Source organism: Malaclemys terrapin, chromosome 7, assembly GCF_027887155.1.
Source record: "Malaclemys terrapin pileata isolate rMalTer1 chromosome 7, rMalTer1.hap1, whole genome shotgun sequence".
Taxonomy (NCBI): Eukaryota; Metazoa; Chordata; order Testudines; family Emydidae; genus Malaclemys; species Malaclemys terrapin.
Window position 1 is genome coordinate 4632370 of NC_071511.1, and position 20808 is coordinate 4653177.

The 20808-nt window shown below is 41.2% G+C and overlaps 1 protein-coding gene across 9 annotated transcripts in view; it reads right to left on the reverse strand.

Annotated features, from left to right (window-relative positions):
- CADPS (calcium dependent secretion activator) overlaps positions 1-20808 on the reverse strand; it is a 357481-nt gene that overhangs the window by 154795 nt on the left and 181878 nt on the right. The window lies entirely within an intron of this gene.

The window sequence follows — 20808 nt, forward strand, 5'->3', positions numbered from 1 at the left end:
AAATGTCATACTGGCTCTTCATGGAAGACAATGGAGTATGTGGAAGTAATACAAAATCAAGTTTGAAGAGAACTTTATTTATTTACATCTAGTTTGCCAATTAATAAAACAAAGCCCAATAATCAGCCTGCAGTGAATGTTTGTAGCATAGTTATAGAGTAGAAGGATATTGGCTCTCTAAACACATAATGTCTGTAATGCTTTGTATCTGTTGTTCTAGTCTTCTCTATTGTAGCTTCCTCTTTTCATTTTTTGTTGCAAGTTAATTTTGCATTCCCAAAGTTACTTAAGGATGAGCCCTGCCAGCGCTATTTACCCACAAAACAGGTTCAGTGTTGGTAGTGGCCGGGCTTGCCCATCCATAGACTCCAGCCTTAAACTGGAGTGGTCACCTCTGAGCAAGATTAGCTAACCAGGATGCCAAGGTGTGCTGATTTTGAGGATATGGAGGCCTATCCAAGTAAGAACTGGATGGAGACCACTAATTCATTATACAAAATCTACTAATCATCCATCAAATGGTAGCCTGGGTTGAAAACAGCGACCTAAAAGTTAAATATCCCATATCTCATAAACAAACCCCATAGCCAACCAGTCCTTACATTACTCCCTAAAGTTCTGCAGTCACAGAAAGATCTATGGGTATGCAGACAACACGAACTAATTTCACAGAGCATGTGGATTTTCCCCTCAACATTCAGCAGAATCTTGCTAGTAACTAGCAGACCCACTGTAGATCATAACATTTTGTGAACTACTGAGTAATCAATGAATCACGGTTATCCCACTACAAAGTGTGCTGCCCTCATTCATTTTAACATGTGCAATTTAGTTTTATAGCTATTCATGACTTATAGAATACTAGTAAATATTTCCCTGATTTATACAATCCCCGTTAACTTACCTGGGGTTGGAGACCATAAAAGAGCCTGAACCAAAGTCAAATTCTTAGTAATGGGAGACTTCACCACAGCTCTGTTTCTGTTACTGATCTTTGTAAGGTGAGTTCACTGGCGTCTGTAGGGGAATTACTGGGTTTACAGATTAGTGGACAGAGATTTAATGAAGTTTTACTGCACAACTTTCTCCATTCAACTGTGCTTAATGTGTGCTCATCCGCTTTTTCTCTCTCCAGATTTTGGACGGACAGGAAACTTTTCATCATAGACAGAATGGATTTTCAGTATTTTCACAGCTCATTTAATTTTGTCTTAGGAACTTTAAAACCGTGCTCCCATTTTTAAAAAATCAGTGCAGTTGCTGTTGCAAAAGTAGGCAGTTCCCTTTTCTCTCTTTTCCTTAGTGTAGCACACAAAGCTCAATAAACCCTGACAAAGTATCCATATTATTGCTATTGTCCTTAAACGGACAGTTGTTATTTTAACAACATTATTTTCCAACTTTCTCTCTGGAAAAATCTACCAGTTTTCTGAAACCGAGGCTACAATATTAGTAAAAACCCACTGGGAAGGTCACTGAGTTTTCTAAGGTTTGTCTACATGTGGATACTCAGGAAAAATAACCCAAATGATCTTTCAAAGTGGATTACTTAAACTGCACTAAATTCCTCTGTGAACATTTTTATTCAGAATTAAAGTGGCCTTCAATCAATTTAGTTTAAACCATTTTGGAAGTGAATTAAAATAAACTGAATTAAGGGCACTTTAATTCTGAAGACTAGTCACACAGGGATTTAACTAATCCATTGTCAATTCACACCTCTAGTTAATTCGAATTAATTGTCTTGCATGTCCCTGTGTAAACAAGCCCTCAGGCTTGCTGGCACATTCATGCACTTTGCATCATAACCCTGTACGGTCTATCTGCTCTGTTCTGTCACCTGGTAAGGAATTGGAACAGGAAAATCTCAAAAGATTTAGAAGTTAGTTGAAGAAAAACATTCAAATGTTTGACTCTGGATGCTTATCCAAAGTTAATTTTGTAAATCCATTGAGCTGGCAACCTTGTATGAATAGGCTTTTCTTGTGAACTTGCTGGTTCTGTCTGGTTCAATCCAGTTTGGAACTATTGCAAGAATAGCATTCTGCTTCCAGTTTCAGCAGAAACCAGAAAGTACAAAGGCAGGAAAAATAAACACCAAATATGTAAAGATCTCGAACTTCAAAATATATTTAGTTTCAGTTACACTAGTTGGCTCTTAATTCACCTAGCTTTTTTCCTCCTATATGAATATGTAGGGCCCTACCAAATTCACAGCCATGAAAAATGCATCACAGAACGTGAAATCTGGTTTCCTTCCCCCACCCCTCCCCCCGTGAAATCTGGTCCTTGTTGTGGTTTTACCTTACACTATACAGATTTCATGGGGGAGACTAGTATTTCTCAAACTTGGGGGTCCTGATCCAAAAGGGAGTTGCAGGGGAGTCACAAGGTTATTTTTTTTGGGGGGGGGGGTCGCAGTATTGCCACCCTTACTTTTGCGCTGCCTTCAGAACTAAGTTGCTGGAGAGCGGCAGCTGTTGGCCGGACACCCAGCTCTGAAGGCAGCGCCCCGCCAGCAGCAGCACAGAAGTAAGTGTGGCAATACCATACCATGCCACCTTTACTTTTGCATTGCTGCCTTCAGAGGCGGGCGGCCGGAGAGTAGTGGCTGCTGATTGACGGCAGAAGTAAGGGTGGCGATACCATACCATGCCTTTCCTTACTTCTGAGCTGCTGCTAGCGGCGGCTCTGCCTTCAGAGCTGGGCTCCCGGCCAGCAACCGCCGCTCTCCAGCTGCCCAGCTCTGAACGCAGCGCTGCCGCCAGCATCAGCAGCGCAGAAGTAAGGGTAGCAGTACCGCAACACCCCCTACAATAATCTTGCGACCTCCTCTACAGCTCCTGTTTGGGTCAGGATCCCTACAATTACAACACCGTGAAATACCAGATTTAAATAGCTGAAATAATTAAATTTACGATTTTTAAAATCCTATGACCATGAAATTGACCAGAATGGACTGTGAATTTGGTAGGGCCCCATTAATATGGAATATAGAGTAGCAGAGAGGGAAGCAGAACTCTTGGGCTGTGTTTCTGAATGCCCTACCTGTACTGAGCACAGGGACGGCAGGTGAAGAACAGGGGTAAGCACTTACACCAAAATACAGATGCTAGGTCTAATTTTAGGCCTACCAGAAAAGACCGTTGGTCTAAATTGTTTATTTCCTTGACAATATCTCACTGTATGCGTTAACTCCTAGAATAGTAGCATTTTCCAAACTGCCAGGCAAGTGATTTCTTAGGACAACACAAATGCTCCATCTATCTGCAGTCTTCAGAGTATTAATCTGGTCCTCCCCTCAAACGTACAGTGACATGTGAATGATGCAGTTATCATAGGATTAACTGATGTCACTAATGCACATAGATGAGTTTTCAGAAGTGGCTCTCCTTAAGCCTGAAATCTCAAAATTGCTTTCTAAGAGCTTTCTTGCCATATGGGATATTTCAAACTTTCACAGCTCTACCCTGTTTGCAGAGAAGTAGCAGCCTGTTCCATGACTATAGAACTGCTACATTTCTTGTATCAAAAAAGCTAAATAAGTAGTGATAAACATCAGCTGTATGGTCAAAACCATGCTGCAAATAATACCGGCTGTAATAAAGCGTTAACAGTTGTGTGCAATTTTTAAGTGATGACACATTATTAAAACAGGCTGGAGATAAAGGCTGCAACTTTCAGAACTGAGTGACTGATTTGATGAGATTTTAGCCATAATGTGTGCGCAGTTTTACATGGGTCACTCATGGCTGCACCTCTTAATCTGGGTCCCACTCAGTGGTGGATTTTAGTTGTAAATCTATTACCAGAAAGACACTTGGCTTTTCCAGGAACTAGGTTGTAGATCCTGGGAGAACTGATGGAAGAAGTCTGGCTGCCACAGAGATCAGCTGTATTAGAGACACTGCACAAATATTTTTTTAGAATGTTTTTAGGAAATTATACTTGTCACTTTAAAATGTTCTCTTCCCTGCATCAACACTGTTTGAGCAGCCACCGGCTCTAAGCTACCTCAAGGTATCAGCGAGCTCTGAGAACTGCTGCCATTGTAAGCTAAATGAGCCTTGGTGTTACAAGTGAAAACTGCACCAAAATACAGAGCCGCTATTGCTGCCCGTGAGAAACTGGAATGGGCTTGTCTAACTAGTTAAGAAAAGTTGTTTTTATTAGAAATCACCTTTTTAACAGGAGAAGTCTATCTGTACAACTCTTTACCTCTTATATCACTATTCTATATTGGCATAACCGATTCCAAAGAAGTTTGTAGAAACATGATGGAAAGACTATATAAATTATATCCAAAAATGACATTAAAAGAACATTATTAAGGTTGCAGAGTCAAGCCCTCAAAAGTTAGGAAATACCAGAATTAAGGTTGCACAGACAACCTTAATTCAGCCCCCTTATGAACAGCAGAATGGTCATACTGGGTCAGATGAATGGTCCATCTAGCCCAGTATCTCGTCTTCTGACAGTGGCCAATACCAGATGCTTCAGAGAGAATGAACACAAAAGGGCGATTATCGAGTGATCCATCCCCTGTTGTTGAGTCCCAGCTTCTAGCAGTTATAGCTTTAGAGACACCTAGAGCATGGGGTTGCATCCCTGACCATCTTGACTAATAGCCATTGATGGACCTATCCTGCATGAACTTATCTAAGGCTAGGTCTACACTACAGCGGGGGGGTCGACCTAAGATACGCAACTTCAGCTACGTGAATAGCGTAGCTGAAATTGCGTATTTTAGATCAAGTTACCTGGCTGTGAGGACGGCGGCAAGTCGACCACTGCCGCGCCACCGTCGACTCTGCTGCCGCCTCTTGCTGTGGTGGATTTCCGGAGTCGACGGCAGAGTGATATGGGATCCGTTTTATCGCGTCTTCACTAGACGCGATAAGTCAATCCCCAATAGATCGATTGCTACCCGCCGATCCGGCGGGTAGTGAAGACGTGCCCTAATTCTTTTTTTAACCCAGTTATACTTCTGGCCTTTACAACATCCCCTGGCACCAAGTTCCACAGCTTGACTGCACATTGTGTGAAGAAATACTTGCTTTTGTTTGTTGTAATAACACTTCCTTATTTGCTTTCTCCAGACCATTCGTGATTTTATAGACCTCTATCATGTCCTCCCCCTTAGTTGTTTCTTTTTTAAGCTGAAAAGCCCCAGTCTTTTTAATCTCTCCTCCTATGGAAGCTGTTCATACCCCATATAATTTTTGCTGCCCGTCTTTATACATTTTTCGAGATGGGGAGCCTAGAACTGCACAGGAATTGAAGGTGTGGGTGTACCAGTAGGGTGACCAGATGTCCTGGTTTAATAGGGACTCTCCCAATATTTGAGGCTTTGTTTTATATAGGCGCCTGTTACCCCCCACCCCCGTCCCGATTTTTCACACTTGTTATTTGGTCACCCTATGTACCACCGATTCACATAATGGCATTATGGTATTTTCTGTTTTATTATCTGTCCCTTTCCTAATGGTTCCTCATATTCTGTTAGCTGAACATTGAGTGGACATTTTCAGAAAACAATCCACAATGACTCTAAGATCTCTTTCTTGAGTGGTAACAGCTAATTTAGACCACATCATATTTTGCTTGTATATCTGGGATTATTTTTTCCAGTGTCCATCACCTTGCATTTATCAACATTGAATTTCATCTGCCATTTTGTTGCCCCGTCACCCACTTCAGTGAGATCCCTTTGTAACACTTCACCATCAGCTTTGGATGTATGTATTAGGATACAGTCTTTAATTACATGATCACATAGTATTGTTTTTCACAGCAACTGAAGACAGGGTCTTATAATGGGAATTATGGATCAACCTTAATTAATGAGCTCCGTCTACAACTATTTTTGCTATGAAGCATCCAAGAATGTCTCAGTCTTATTACTCTCTGCTTATTTTTAGAGATTTTTCATCTACTCTAACGTATATGCAGGCACTCACCTGTAACATTTAGAATGATTTCCTATACTGAGAAAATATGTAGCGAATGGTGATAAGTATTAGTGGCAGTGTTATTGGCCCAATGCAGGTTAGTGACTCCAGGACTATCCTGTGGATCAGTATCAGGAAAGGGTACCTCTTAACATGAGATTTTATAAGAATTCATCTAAAGTCTGATGGGGGCATAAACCCAGCTAGCTGACATGTCAGCTGTGACAGCAAGCGACAGCACACTGGGTCTGAGCCACAGGAGGCAAGCAGAGATCGGGTTGATTATTCATGTGACCCAAAGGAGGGTTGGCTCACCTGAGACTCAAATCTCTGGTAAACAGCCTGCTGCTGCTCTAATCACTGTTTAGTCATTCCAACCCACACCAGGGAATCACTAGGACGCATCCGAGCCGTTTTGTAGTGTACTCTTCTGGAAGAAACAGGGTGGTATCAGCTGGTGCCTGCCCATGAACACTTCAGATCAACAGTCAACCATCCAGTTGATCGGCACACTGTGTGTTCTCCTTTTGCCCAGGATTGCAGCTGGGCATTTGATTATTAGAAACAATGACCCCAGCCCAGCCTTTAGGTGTTAGAGATACAGGAATAGCTCATGTCCGTAAATGTTTGTTGAAACGCCAGCCAAACTCCTGGCACTGTAATGCAAATAAAACCAGCTAACCCTAATAGAACAAACTAATGCTCATGGAAACAAGAACATCAGTTAATTCTGGGCAATACTGCCATGAAATGAGTTATTGTGCCTTATTATTAAGGGAAATACTAAAAGACCGAAATGTCTTATTTTAGTATGAAAACCATGTTGTATTACACAATGACTGTGAAGACAGATCCAGCTTTTGTCTCTTCGATAAGGGCATTTTCTTGAATTTCCTTGCACTCCTTAATTAGCAATCACCACCTGTGGATCTCTGGGGAGAAGCCCAAACCATTTGGGGCCCATTGCTAATCCTTCCTGTAACTTTTGATGTTTTTCATGTGCTCAGTTTGGTTTACAAAACCCTATAGAACACTCAACAGCAGACTGTTTATATGAGTATCAAAGAACTTGCCCCTTTGAATAACAAAATCAATACACTAATCTAATCCTGACTGCAGTTGCTTCTCCCTAGAATGCATGGCAGTGCATTTTGGCTTTGGCTATCAAGAGGAATATGCTCGTGACATTTCTCAGAACTCCTATAAAATTCAGCTTTGATTTAGAAAGACCACAAGCTAATGAAATTTGTGAAACGAAGTCTGTTCAACAGCTGCACTCCCATGTAGGTGATTTAGACCTGGATCCTTCAAACAGGTACATAAGTAATGTTACTCACATGAGTAGCCCCACTGACATAACTGAGTAAAGTTAAAGTTATTCCTTTGCAGGATTGGGATAGATGCTCTAAACAAATACTGATTCAGTAGGAGTACAGAACAAAAATAACTGAAATATGAATTTGGGCCTTGTTTTTAATTTTAATAGCATTTTACTGCACATTTCTTGATGTTCTATATAGGACTGAGTCACCTCTTCCTATAGTAACATCCATGGGGGAAAAAAAAACAGTACTACCCCATTCCACATGGTCAAAAGTTATGAGTCAGGCCTCCAAAATCATGAGACTGCCTTAACAATCACGAGATTTTTACAAGAATAATTGTGGGGTTCTGTTTATTTGCCTTCTGGTGCTTGTGCCTTTAGGGTGCACATTTTCAAGCTTTTCCTTGCAACCAGGTCCAGAAACGTACTTTATTTTTTAATGGAAGCTGAGATTCTCACATTGTCACATGACTCCAGAAGCTGGAGCTTTACGAAAAAAACAACAAAAAAATAGAGAAAGTTGGCAATACTGGGAAACTCTGAAATATTCCCCTCAGAGATGCTCCTCCCTCATCACTCCTCCCTTTCTCCGTCTCTGACACGCACACACACAGAGAGACTAAGGGTCCACCCAGAACTCAACAGAAGAAGGGAAGAAAAGAGAAATCAGAGGGAGGATCTGCAACCCTCCCCTTCCCTCTCCAATTCCTGGCAGCCGATTTGCAAGGGACTCCTGACCATGGCTGCCCCCAGGAACCCCCTCAAAGGAGAATACTCACCAAGGAGGGGATGGGAAACAAGCTATATGGCCTAGGCTGTATCACCTTTTCTCCCTAACCTCTCCGGACTTTCTCCAATTTGTCCACATCTTTCCTGAAATGTGGCACCCAGAACTTGACACAGTACTCCAGTTGAGGCCTAATCAGAGCAGAGTAGAGTGAAAGAATTACTTCTTGTCTCTTGCTGACAACACTCAGAATGGTGTTTGCTTTTTTTTGCAACAGCGTTACACTGTTGACTCATATTTAGCTTGTGATCCACTATGACCCCCACATCCCTTTCCACAGAACTCTTACCTAGGCAGTCCTTTCCCATTTTATGTGTGTGCAACTGACTGTTCCTTCCTAAGTGGAGTAATTTGCATTTGTCCTTATTGAATTTCATCCTATTTACTTCAGACCAGTTTCTCCAGTTTGTCCAGATCATTTTGAATTATAATCCTACCCTCTAAAGCACTTGTAACCCCTCCCAGCTTGGTATATAATAGTTTTTATTTAGTTTGTGAGCTCTTTAAGGCAGAGACTGTCTCTCACTATGTGTTCGTACAGTACCTTGCACAATGAAGCCCCGATTTTGATTGGTCTCTAAGTGCTACTGTAATGCAAATAATACATAACAACACAATTGCAATGACCCCCTTTATGGGAACAGTTTGCCTATCTCAGGTTTAAAGTACATTTGGATATTCTGATTATTATGTTTCTTGTCTATTAACTGGCAGATGAATGTGTGGTGAGCAGCAAGTGAAAGAAAAGATACATTCTCTTTTAAAGTCTACTAGACTTGATCACATATAATTTTTTTAATGTCAATCCCCTCTAAACCAAACCATTCTCTACATGCTTTGCTATTAGTCTATTGACAGGCCTAGCTAGTTATCCAGGGTTGATTCCTGGCACAGTGATATGAATCAGAGTTATGCTTATTCATTATTTATAGAAATCACAGGCTTCAACATAATGGCTAGATCAAGTTACAAGAATAATAATGGGAGAAAGCTCACTGTTATATCTTAAATAGAGATTGTGTAGACTCTGCCACGTACAGAAGCATATGAATGAAAGCACTGAATGCGTTCTCATGAGTATTAGTGTCTTTGTTCTCTATTGTAAGGTCACAGGTAGAAGTGTTTTCTCTAGAGGAGCTTACAAACTAGAGGTGAATAGAAATGATGATTAAATCAGGCTATGTCAAAGGCAGCTGAGGAAACCTTGGGTTGGGTAATGTAAGTGGCCTCTCCTAGTGGTGCTCTAGAGCAAAGGACCTGGGCGGTCAACACATCCTGGACATCCTACTTCAGCACATTCTCTCTGCTGATTTCCTGGCATGAGATTAAGAGATAGTGTGCCTCTACTCCATGACGTGGAAGTCAGCCACTGTGTGCGTGGAAGGATAGGGGATATCGGGGTAAATGGATGCCCCAATGTGATTTAGGGATGTGATGAAAGCACTTTTGGCTCCATCTGGATGGCAGTATAGCTTACGTGTGGTGTTTTTGCTGTAAAAGTTAAGCTAAGGGCCCACATTTTCCAAGCGTGGGAGCTGAAAGTTTATATCACATTTGGTGGCACTTTATTGATGTAAAGTTCTGCCTGTGGTCCACAAGAGTATATGTAACAAAATCCTACTGAATTCCTAAAGATGTGGGCTGATTTTCAGATTAGCTGAGCACCCAACAGCTCCCAATGAAGTCTCTGAGGCATGCAAGATTCAGGTACCTTAAATCTAGACACCCAAGTTTGGAAGTGTTGGCCATGGGTTGTTGTTTTTTTCCATCTCCATGGCAAATATATATTTTTGAAAGGATAAGTTTGTTCTGGATTCATTCCTGCATAAAAATGTGCTATAACAATGAGCTTTGTGCCAAGGGAATAGCATTGCAGAATTGATTGACTATGAGATCTGTGTAGTGTGTAAAATGGGTTTGAGCATGGAGCCTAAAAGAATTAACTGTTTTAGCTGTAGCTCATTTAGCTATTAATAACTTTTTTTGGTAGCCGCAAAATCATCGTTCCTTCGGTCTCTGGAACGACGCTACTACCTTGCTAGTGGTCTGAAGCTAATGTTATCAACCATAATCTAATATGCAGTGCACATGAACTGTGTCCTTAGAATGAATGCAAGTCATATTTCAGTCACATGAATTATGCCCTTATGCTGAACATCACTATGGCAACTAATGATATATCAGCTGCTACGCTAAATCCCGTTTCAAAGCACTTTTGTTTTATTGACATTTTATTTTCTTGGCTTTACTGAGCATGAATGTATACGTACCACAGTGTCGTCAAAGGTTTGCTATGTATGTTTAATGACATTTACAAAGGTTTATTCCCTTTGTGGCTAATGCTGTTGTTCTCATGAAGGAAACCTAATGAAAATTACTGTTTGTATTTGGTTAGTAACATTTGCTGATAACATATGGTCTGGGAATGCTTCAGCAAATAAGAGGCTTTTAATAGTAAACAGAGTAATGAGTTCTGTAAAGCAGATGCTATGAAAATACACAGTGGAAGGTTGTGTGTGTGGGGGGTGTTCTTACTTTTTTCCCCCACTTTCCCCCAAAGCACATTCATCCACTGACTTCTTAAGTTTCTCTGTTGGTGACAATGCATCATTTCTTTTTGGAAAAGGAGCAAACATAAATAATAGTCTGTGGTTTTAAGCTGAAAGCAGAAAATAAAGCCATTTCCTGCTCTTCATGTTTAAAACATTTATTGAATCGCTGACAGATCCCACACGAGAACGCTTTGGGATGCTCATGGAACTATAGTGCTATAGATAATTTATTCCAAACCTCTGCTGCCAGACACTTTTGGCACTTTGATGCATCAGCATAAAAGATTAAGTGTACTTACACTGGGTGGTATAGTGTGCCATCTAGTTGGAAAATTTCAGAGCAAAATCTACCAAGAAAATGACTCACTGAATCAGGGCTGTATTGAAAGCGCAAAACTAAAAAAGCCAAGTCATAGGAAATGATACTCTGAATGGAGCAAAGAAGAAAACCATGCTACTTTGTGAACGATATTTAAGGGAGGTGTAAATTATATCAGTTATTTATACTCCAGCATCCAGATTCCTTGGATCTAAAGGAAAATAAATCCCAGATGAGGGCAGGTGGTGGTTCTGGGTTGTCATGTGTGAGGCTTCCATTTGGGTGAGGGAGAATAGTGGTTCCTAGGAGGATGGTGAAGCACTGGAATGGGTTACTTAGGGAGGTGGTGGAATCTCCATCCTTAGAGGTTTTTAAAGCCTGGCTTGACAAAGCCCTGGCTGGGATGATTTAGTTGGGGTTGGTCCTGCTTTGAGCAGGGGGTTGGACTAGATACCTCCTGAGGTCTCTTCCAACCCTGATCTTCTATGATTCTATGATATTTATTATTCTTCCTGGTAACTTTCCAATGCAGAAAATATTGTTTGATGCTTACAGTGGAGAAATATAAGATCTCATGGTCAGATTCTTAACTGGTATATATTAGCGTTGCTCCACTGATTTCAGATCTTTGATTCCAATGGAGCTGCACCGTGCATTTGAAATAAATAAGGAAAGTGGGGTAGTGTACATATAATGCTTAATAAAGAATACATTATAATATTTTATCTAAATTAAGATCTGATTAAATGAGAGCAGAACAATTGAGGATTTTGAATGAGTGACAAGTTGCCGCACTTACTCCATTCCTGCTGATGTGTTCCAAGTGATACAATATTTATTTTATCTCCTTTGATTTCTGAAATGCACCTCTCCCATGCTCTGTCCTTTGTGTTTTGTTCAACATTTTAGAGGAGTGCTGAAGTGCGATTTATTTTTAGGATCTCTGATTCTGTGATGTCTATAATTTGTGATGCTAAGAACTGCCGAACATCTTGAGCAAGATAGGCAAAAAACAGTGGCTAAAGCTAGCTTGCTAATCTATATTTAGTCACATGGGGGGCAGATTTTAAAAGTGCTGAGCACCCAACAATTTCCACTGACTTCAATGGGAGTTGCTGAATGTTCAGCACTTTTGAACATTGGATAACTTTATGTAGGTACCTAGATATGGATGTAGGAGTTTAATTATATGATCCTATTTTTCAAATGTCTCAATCCTGGAATGTGTTAATTAATGGAGATATCCCATCTCCTAGAACTGGAAGGGACCTTGAAAGGTCATTGAGTCCAGCCCCTTGCCTTCACTAGCAGGACCAAGTACTGATTTTGCCCCAGATCCCCAAGTGTCCCCCTCAAGGATTGAACTCACAACCCTGGGTTTAGCAGGCCAATGCTCAAACCACTGAGCTATCCCCCCCCTGTTCTAAAGATTCTTCTGCTGCTTCCTGAATAGGGTGACCAGACACCCTGATATTACCGGAACCATCACGATATTAGGGGCTTTGTCTTTGTCACAACTATACCCCCACTCCAAAAAAAAAAAGTGTCCCAATTTTTCACATTAACTATCTGGTCACCCTACCCCTGAATCTTCTGTGCTGTTGTTTTACTGCCTCCTCCAATTCCCCAATGAGCCTCTATTGCTTTTTCTGCTATTCCAGTGTTTCCCGCTTGCTTCTCCCTGGGCCCTTCTTGTGCTCCTGCAGCTCTGTCCTCTGCTGCCCCAGTGCTTCGGTGTCCTTCCCCAGCCCTTTACTGTACTGCAGTAAGACATCCCTTTTGTAACTCATTTCTCCTTTTTACTGTTCAAAAACATAGCTGAGGTCCTGGAGGGACCAAACCTTTAAATCCGTGTGCTTTTTATGCTGCTGTGTTGTTCAGTTTGTTGCTCCTTGAGGATATCTGTGCTCACCTACGCAGGTGCTCATTTGGGGAGTGTTTTGCTTAGCCCAGTCTGAAGGCTTCTCTCTGGGTTTTATGGAGTTCTGCTCTACTACTTAACATCTCTCGAGTTAGTTCATTATTGAGTTCCTGGGAGACAAACTTCTAGGCATGATTCTGGTCTAAATGATACCAGTATATATCAGGAGTAATTGAACTTAATTCAATGGAGTCACAGGCGTAACTGAACTCAGAATCTGGTCCTCTGAAGCAGTTATTGGTCCTTGGAGTCTCTGGCAAGAACAGACGGCTATTGACCAAGAAGGCTGTTTGGTCAGGTACTGGGGGCATAAAGGAGGAAGCAGCTGCTCCTCCGTGTTCGCACATAGTGTAAGTCTCACAAGTGAATCCACTTTGGAACACACATTCCACCAGGTTATCTTTTAACTATAGCTTCATGTAATGCTTTTAAAGATGCTTTATCCCCCTAGGCCAGTGAAATGTAAAGCCTTTTGGCAGTGACTTGTCAAGCGACATTGCAGATTATAAATAAAGATAATTGGACTGTTAAAATGAAGATTGAAAATGTAAAAGCTGCCTCCAACATTATAATTAAGGGAAATAACACTGTGCAGAAATATCCAAAAATATCACTAAAAACAAACATGCGCATATCTCAGGACTGCAGGCGGGTTCAAAGTCTATTGGTAAGATTCTTGCAATAAAATTTTATCTGGCCTTATAGAGTGGAGGGGGGGAAAATAGTGTCTCGGTCCTTATTCATAACTATCAGTGTTCATGGAACATAAGAAGGTGCACCTGACCCAGCATTACCTTTAGCCCCTCATTGTCTCTCTATCAGTTATTGACCAGGAGGGTGTTTTCTGCTTCACTGTTTTCTTTTAAAAGCCCTTTTCCAGAGAGCGTGAAACTTTTCCAACATCTTTGAGCAATCCGACAACAGAGTCACAAACACACACTAGAGTCTTAGAAGGGACCGCTGGAAGCTGGAGCATAAGCTTCAGTGTTTCATTCTGGGATATTGTAGATGGTTGTTGCAATTGTGTGTGTGTGTGTGTGTGTGTGTGTGTGTGTGTGTGTGTGTGTGTGTGTGTGTGTGTGTGAGACTTTGATGAAGACAAAAGATTCCAAAATGCAGAATTTTTTTATCATTTTTAACATTATTTTTGTGGTAGCACCAGAGGGCCAATGGGATTGGGCCCTATTGTACCAGGATCTCGTCTGCTCAAGGGCAAGAGGCCAAAGCAGAGCATGAGATACATACAACCAATGATGATTTTTTTATAAAGTCCTTACTTCTCAGACTTCTGATAAACTTGGATCTCTCCAATGGGCCTGGTGTTTTTCTGGCTTACTTTGGGTGCCTCAACTTATCGCTTTCCTTCCAGTCCTACAAAGGATTTTCTTCTTTGCCTCCCCAGTGTGATTTTCCCCCCATACCCGTAGATGTGCTCTAACAATGGCCAGATGATGCCCCACCGAGTAGCCCTTTCTCTCTTTCTCTCACACGTGCACACACTCTGATGTGAATCTCAGCCTTCCAGCACAGATGAAGGGAGAAAAGGTCAACCCACTTTTGGCCTCCCTGGCACCATTCTCCCCTTTATAGGACCACAGAGACGGCTCTCTATGGTGGTCAGATCCACATGGATGAAAGTTACGGAGGACTAGGGGAGCATGCCTAGGGAGTGGATGATCATGAACTGAGATTTAAGGTCCCCAGAGAAAAGCAACAAAAAATGATTAGAAGTCTAGAAAACATGACCTATGAGGGAAGATTGAAAAAATTGTGTTTGTTTAATCTGGAGAAGAGAAGACTGAGGGGAGACATGATAACAGTTTTGCAAGTACATAAAAGGTTGTTACAAGGAGGAGGGAGAAAAATTGTTCTTCTTATCCTCTGAGAATAGGACAAGAAGCAATGGACTTAAATTGCAGCAAGGGTGGTTTAGGTTGGACATTAGGAAAAACTTCCTAACTGTCAGGGTGGTTAAGCACTGGAATAAATTGCCTAGGGAGGTTGTGGAACCTCCATCATTGGAGATTTTTAAAAGCAGGTAGGACAAACACCTCCCAGGGATGGTCTATATAATACTTAGTCCTGCCATGAATACAGGGGACTTGACTTGATGAGCTCTCGAAGCCCCTTCAAGTCCTAGGATTCTATATTGAGGAAGGCGTGTACACTGACCAGACTTGCATTAGTGAACCACTTGCTCAGCATCAATCATCAACTTTAATTTATGTCTGAGTCAGTTTAACAGCCAGTCCCTAGAGTTTACTACAAGACCAGGAGCTTTGCGTTGTGAATGTATAATATTCTGTGCACCTGCCCGCCCAGCTGGCTGGTCCATCATTTCCTGACATCCTCCCAAATACACAGAATCACTTTTTAACTGATATTCACATTTCATGGAAAACGAATGTAAGTTGTGAGTGGAAGCAGATTCAGCCACTGTGAAATTCCTTCCTTATACATGTGGTTGGAGCAAAATTGGACAGGCCTTTAACAGGCATAATGTACCGCTCTGTGAAGTCTTGCAAAAATTAGAATGCGTTTTGATGAAAATTCTTGCAAGAAATCAAAGGGTATTTTGATCGACTGCAACTACTCCTCTGCCAATTCAAAATGGATGGAAAGCTGTTGCATTTCCTGAAACAAAACTTTCAGTCTTTGCACTATAACTGTGCAGCCATTTTAACTATAAAATTATCTGCCTGAAAAAACACCCTTGGACTTGGTTGTTTTGTCGGGATTCCATAGTGCAGGCTACTGCCAAAATCAGTTTGGCTTATTATAAAGAAAGTAGTGAAATGATTATTATTGTACTAAATCACTCCTTTAGGACTCTAATAAAAGGGGTAAAACATTGTTCCTTTAATGGAGCTAAGAGTTAAGCTGTTATGCAAATTCGCTATGGGCTAGAATATCCTATATGCCATCATATTATACTTTTGTGGGGTTTACAGTACAAAAGCATTTCACTTGAGATGTTGATGCAACCCAGTGGACTCAATAGGCATTCTGTTCTTCTCTTACTGAAGTTCGTACCAGAGGACTGTGGTTTTGTCTTAGAAGCCTGTTTCTCCACTGTCAGGAAGAATACCTTCATATGGCAAATTCAGTGCTTGAATTGCAGAGGGGAAAAGACGCTAATTTCCCCGCCGCCTAGAATCCATTTTTTTAGGTACTTATATGACATATCACCCTGGGATCTGAGTACTCCCTGTGTATTTACAAGTAATTTCTGACTATGTATGTAGGGAAAACAGTTTAGTTATATATTATAGACTTATAGAAAGAGACCTTCTAAAAACGTTAAAATGTATGACTGGCATGCAAAACCTTAAATTAGAGTGAATAAATGAAGACTCGGCACACCACTTCTGAAAGGCTGCCGACCCCTGACTTACATGCTTGAAGTTAGGCTCATGCTTAAGTGCCCTGCAGAACTGCAATCTTGTTCTGATCATAGATAAATCTCTTGTCATTCTTGTTCATTGTTAGAGCGAGTGCCGTAGTCTCGATCCAGTTCCCGTGACCATTCTGTCCAATAAAGGATGCTTCAGCTCACTCCTTATCGCCCCACATAAGACTTGAACCTAATGGTCTCTAGTGTTTTAGGTCTTCTAAGTATGTAAAAACTTTTACTCGTAACTATAGATAAGTGCACAGGAATGTTGTCCGATTGCCTATAGACTTTTGGTCAGACACATCACTTTCTGGACTTTCATCAAGCTGCCCATCAGAAGCATATGCAGCAGCAGCTCACTGTAACACATTTACTTGGCATATCAGTCATCAGGAAAATTCACGGCACTGTAGTCATTAATTTAATTACATTAAGATGCAAATGATAATTTCATTATAGAAAATGATGGCTTGTATATTTCCACGCATCCTCTAAGCCATAAAATGCCAACTAAATTCCACTGCCAATTCACTAAATGCCAACTTTTAAAGTCTATAGTAGCTGTGACCGGACACGTCTTGTTTTTCTTTGAATAGCTGCTTCACTTGAGAATACTAATGGTTAGATTAAACATCAAAGATGGTGCTGTGACCCTATGAATGTGTATGCAATGGCTGTCCCATGGCAGAAAGTCAAGATGCACAGAGCTGGATGACAAAAAAATGATCAGGTCTCTTAAGAGTGAAAACACCTTGTGTTTCCAAAGATTTCTGGAAAGTATTGTTTTGCAGCTATCATAGACAGTGGATGGATTTTTATTTTATGTCTTCGGGATTACAGAAAATAAGAATTCAATTGTTTAAAAAGACATATTGTGTCTCTGCAAGAAAACAGAATGGATCTGGGCCACATAAACACTGAGAGACTTTCTCCAGTGCACCACAATGAAATGCAATTTCACCGAGACCACAAATCACGTGTAATGAGTCCTGATATAAAAATAGATCAGTTTTGGCAATTTATAATAGAGACGCATATGCAGTCAGGAAAGGGTCTGTGTTTTTCTATGACTTAGGCTATACCTCTGGAAATGGTGAATTGAAGATTGAGAACAGCTGATTTATTTTAACAAGCACACCTTTGTGGACAGCACATCATCTCAATTAAGAGAAGACATTGTTATTTTAAAAAGAATCCAAAAGATTTAAATTGAAACAAGCAATTGTGCTGTATAGAAATCCAAGCATAAAAATGCAGTCAGGGCTCTATTCTGTGCAGTGCCGAGTCCTCAACTTCTAACTTTTTTTGCAGCCCTGGTGACATCTCTGGCATAACTTCATGTCATTTCTATCCTTTCAGTGATTTTGTGGGGTGTTCGGCACTAAGTTCTGATTCTGCATGTCAAAGGACCTGCCGCAAGGATTAGGGGTGTCAGCCACGAGCACCAAGGGAATGACTCATCCACACCACAGCCCTTGTTTTTATTATGCAACATTCTGAAAGACTGCTTTCCTGAAGTGAAATTAAGATGACAAGCAGGGGCCAAAGCAGGTCAATGGGAAAAAAGGAAGCTGGCTCTTCAATGGGAAGGAATGAGAGATCTTGCGTTCCCCAACCAACATGGCAAGAGGGTTTGAAACTAAAACCAAAATTAACATATTAAACCCCTCTCTCCCCCTGTTTCCTAATTGTGAAACAAAAATCAGGCATAAAATCAGGTTACTTCTTTCCCTGATAAGAAGCATGCAGTTTCTAATCCATTTTAGCATAGTTTCCTTCCCCACGCCTACTAGCCTACCCAGAGAATCATCCCAAAATAGGTACAGCCCCCTGCCTTCACTCATTTTCCAACAAGATCAAAATGATCAGATGGAGATTGACGATGGGCACTATTTTTGTTCGCTTTTGTCTCTTTCCCTCTCACTGTCAGCACGACCTCACACTCCCTCTGTCGCACAAAGGTCCAACTGTGAGCATGGGTCACAGCATGGAACATTTTATTTGTCTCTAGAACATCAGACCTTGGCTGGGGCCTCCAAGCGCTCCTGCTCTACAAATAATTGACTAACAACTCACTGTTCTGACAAGGCCTGATGCAAAGCCGGCTGAGGTCACTGGAATGACTTTGATGGGCTTTTGAGCAGACCCATCGCTCCTCAGAATAGCGTCATTCCCTCCAGCTGAGCCTGCATCTGCTCATGGCTGAGCTCCGTAGCAATTCTGCTGAGAACAAATAATGCTGATAATTCCTCTCTGCAAGGACAGGGTGTTCGCCATCTTTCTTCAAGTGCTGAATGCGATCAATACACCCCCGATGCGGAAGAAGATACACTATTTTTTCTCCAACTAGTTGATATTTTGGTAAATCTGGACAACAACATGAAAACGTCCCAGGAACTACAACTGTCTTGACAATAGCCGAGATAGTCCATAACCCCCAGGTCTGCGTAGATCACCTAGAGCAATTCCTACAGGTCTGAATCATGAGGACAGCATGATGAATCACTGATACCATCTTAGCTAATGTCACCTGAAATATGAGTCTAGCATACTGAAAGTATGTGATGCAGAAAATACATGATGACCTTTATGAAGAATATAATAAAGCCTCAAATGATTCTTTTAAACTAGGACCTGCCATTATTGAGGTGGAAGCCTAATATCTATTGTGGCTTTCTGGACAATAGCGGCTTTGACCTCATTTGTACTTGACTATGCTACATTTATCTTTACCTGTGTCCTGGCTAGGCACCATTAGTTGTACATTTTATCTGGGACAACTGTCTATATGGGTTTGAAAAACAGTGATCTTTACCATGAAGAAATTGGAGTGTCATGGTATATAAATCATTTTCAGTTTAACTATTTATTGAACATAGTATAGTAAAGGTTTATGAAGAGGACCGCTCATGAATTAAATTACATAACATCTTTAAGCCACTAGATGGCAAAACAGGGCTGTAGATGGTTTCTCTTAGGCTCCTAAAAGCAACAATAGCTGTATCTCCAGGACTGAACAACAATGCTTTCAGGTGCATTTCCTGACTGCATTTTGCTGCAGAAATTTTTCATCTGACTTCTAAGTCAATTTATAGCAATGTTTTCATCAATCAACTATATATTTAAAAGAATAATAATGGCACTATTATTTAATACTGTTTAAATGTCATTGTTCCTTACGTGCTCTGCTTTCATGCTTACTGTTATGACATGGCAATTTAGGAGAGAAGCTCAGCTGGAGGAAAGGGAGATGGAACCAGTTCAAGACAAAGTCATCCCACAAACTTGGTCCATGTGCGTTTACCAGCTGCAGTTGCTACCACATACCGTTCTATACTCCCTACTGTACCACATACAATGTACTGCCCAGCATTCCCTTTCATTCAATCTTTTAAATAAAATTCTGTTACCAAGGCAGAGAAAAAATTTCGAGAGGAAAATAAAACTCTACTAGGAAAATGTTGTTCTGATTAGAGCCTGGCTGCCGACACTGACTGTCCAGCCCATGATCTGAATAGCTTGCTGAGGCTTTTGGGGGTTTTTCACACCCATGCACCAAGTCTTAACAGTATATGAGAGGGGCCTCCTGGCTGAAAAGAGGGAAAAATCCCATTCCCAAAAGGTAAATAAGTTACTGGTTTCACACCATTAAAATCCCAATCCTGCTAATGAATAGGGTTACCAGATAGCAACTGTGAAAAAACGGGAAAAAGTCCCAAAAAAGGGACTGTCCCTTTAAAAACAGGACATCTGGTCACCCTACTAATGAACAACTTCTAGACTGGTTTGGTAGAAGAACGGTTTATGGTTATAAGCCCAACACAGAACTCAGTTGGGTATCATTCCACTACCAATTCGAAACTAAAATAATCAGAGGAATACTATGGCTTAGCCCTTCTGTGGTGCTTTATATTTTCCAAGTGACACATGAACGTCCACTGAATAGTCTTCATGGCACACCTGTGAGGTAGGTAAGTATCACCCCACAGGAAACCATGGCAGGGGATGTCCCTGGCCAAACAGCAGCAGCAGCAGACATGGATTACAACTCAGGAGATCCATTCACTAGCCCAGGGGTCGGCAACCTTTCAGAAGTGGTGTGCTGAGTCTTCATTTATTCACTCTGATTTAAGGTTTCGCGCGCCAGCAATACATTTTAACGTTTTTAGAAAGTCTCTTTCTATAAGTCTATAATATATAACTAAACTATTGTTGTATGTAAAGTAAATAAGGTTTTTAAAATGTTTAGGAAGCTTCATTTAAAATTAAATTAAAATGCAGAGCCCCTGGGCCAGTGGCCAGGACCCAGGCAGTGTGAGTGCCACTGAAAATCATCTCGTGTGCCGCCTTTGGCACGCATGCCATAGGTAGTGCCTACCCCTGCACTAGCCTATGCTGGTTCTCTGGTCACTGCTGTGATCTCAGGGCTCAGTAACCCCTAACCCTGCATGAGTTTGCACTTAGAGAGCTTCCTCCAGACTCTTCCAAAATGGCAAAGTTTGCATCTCATAGATCTTGGAGATCTGCCAAAGCCAAGTATCTTCTGCTCCCTCTTAACAT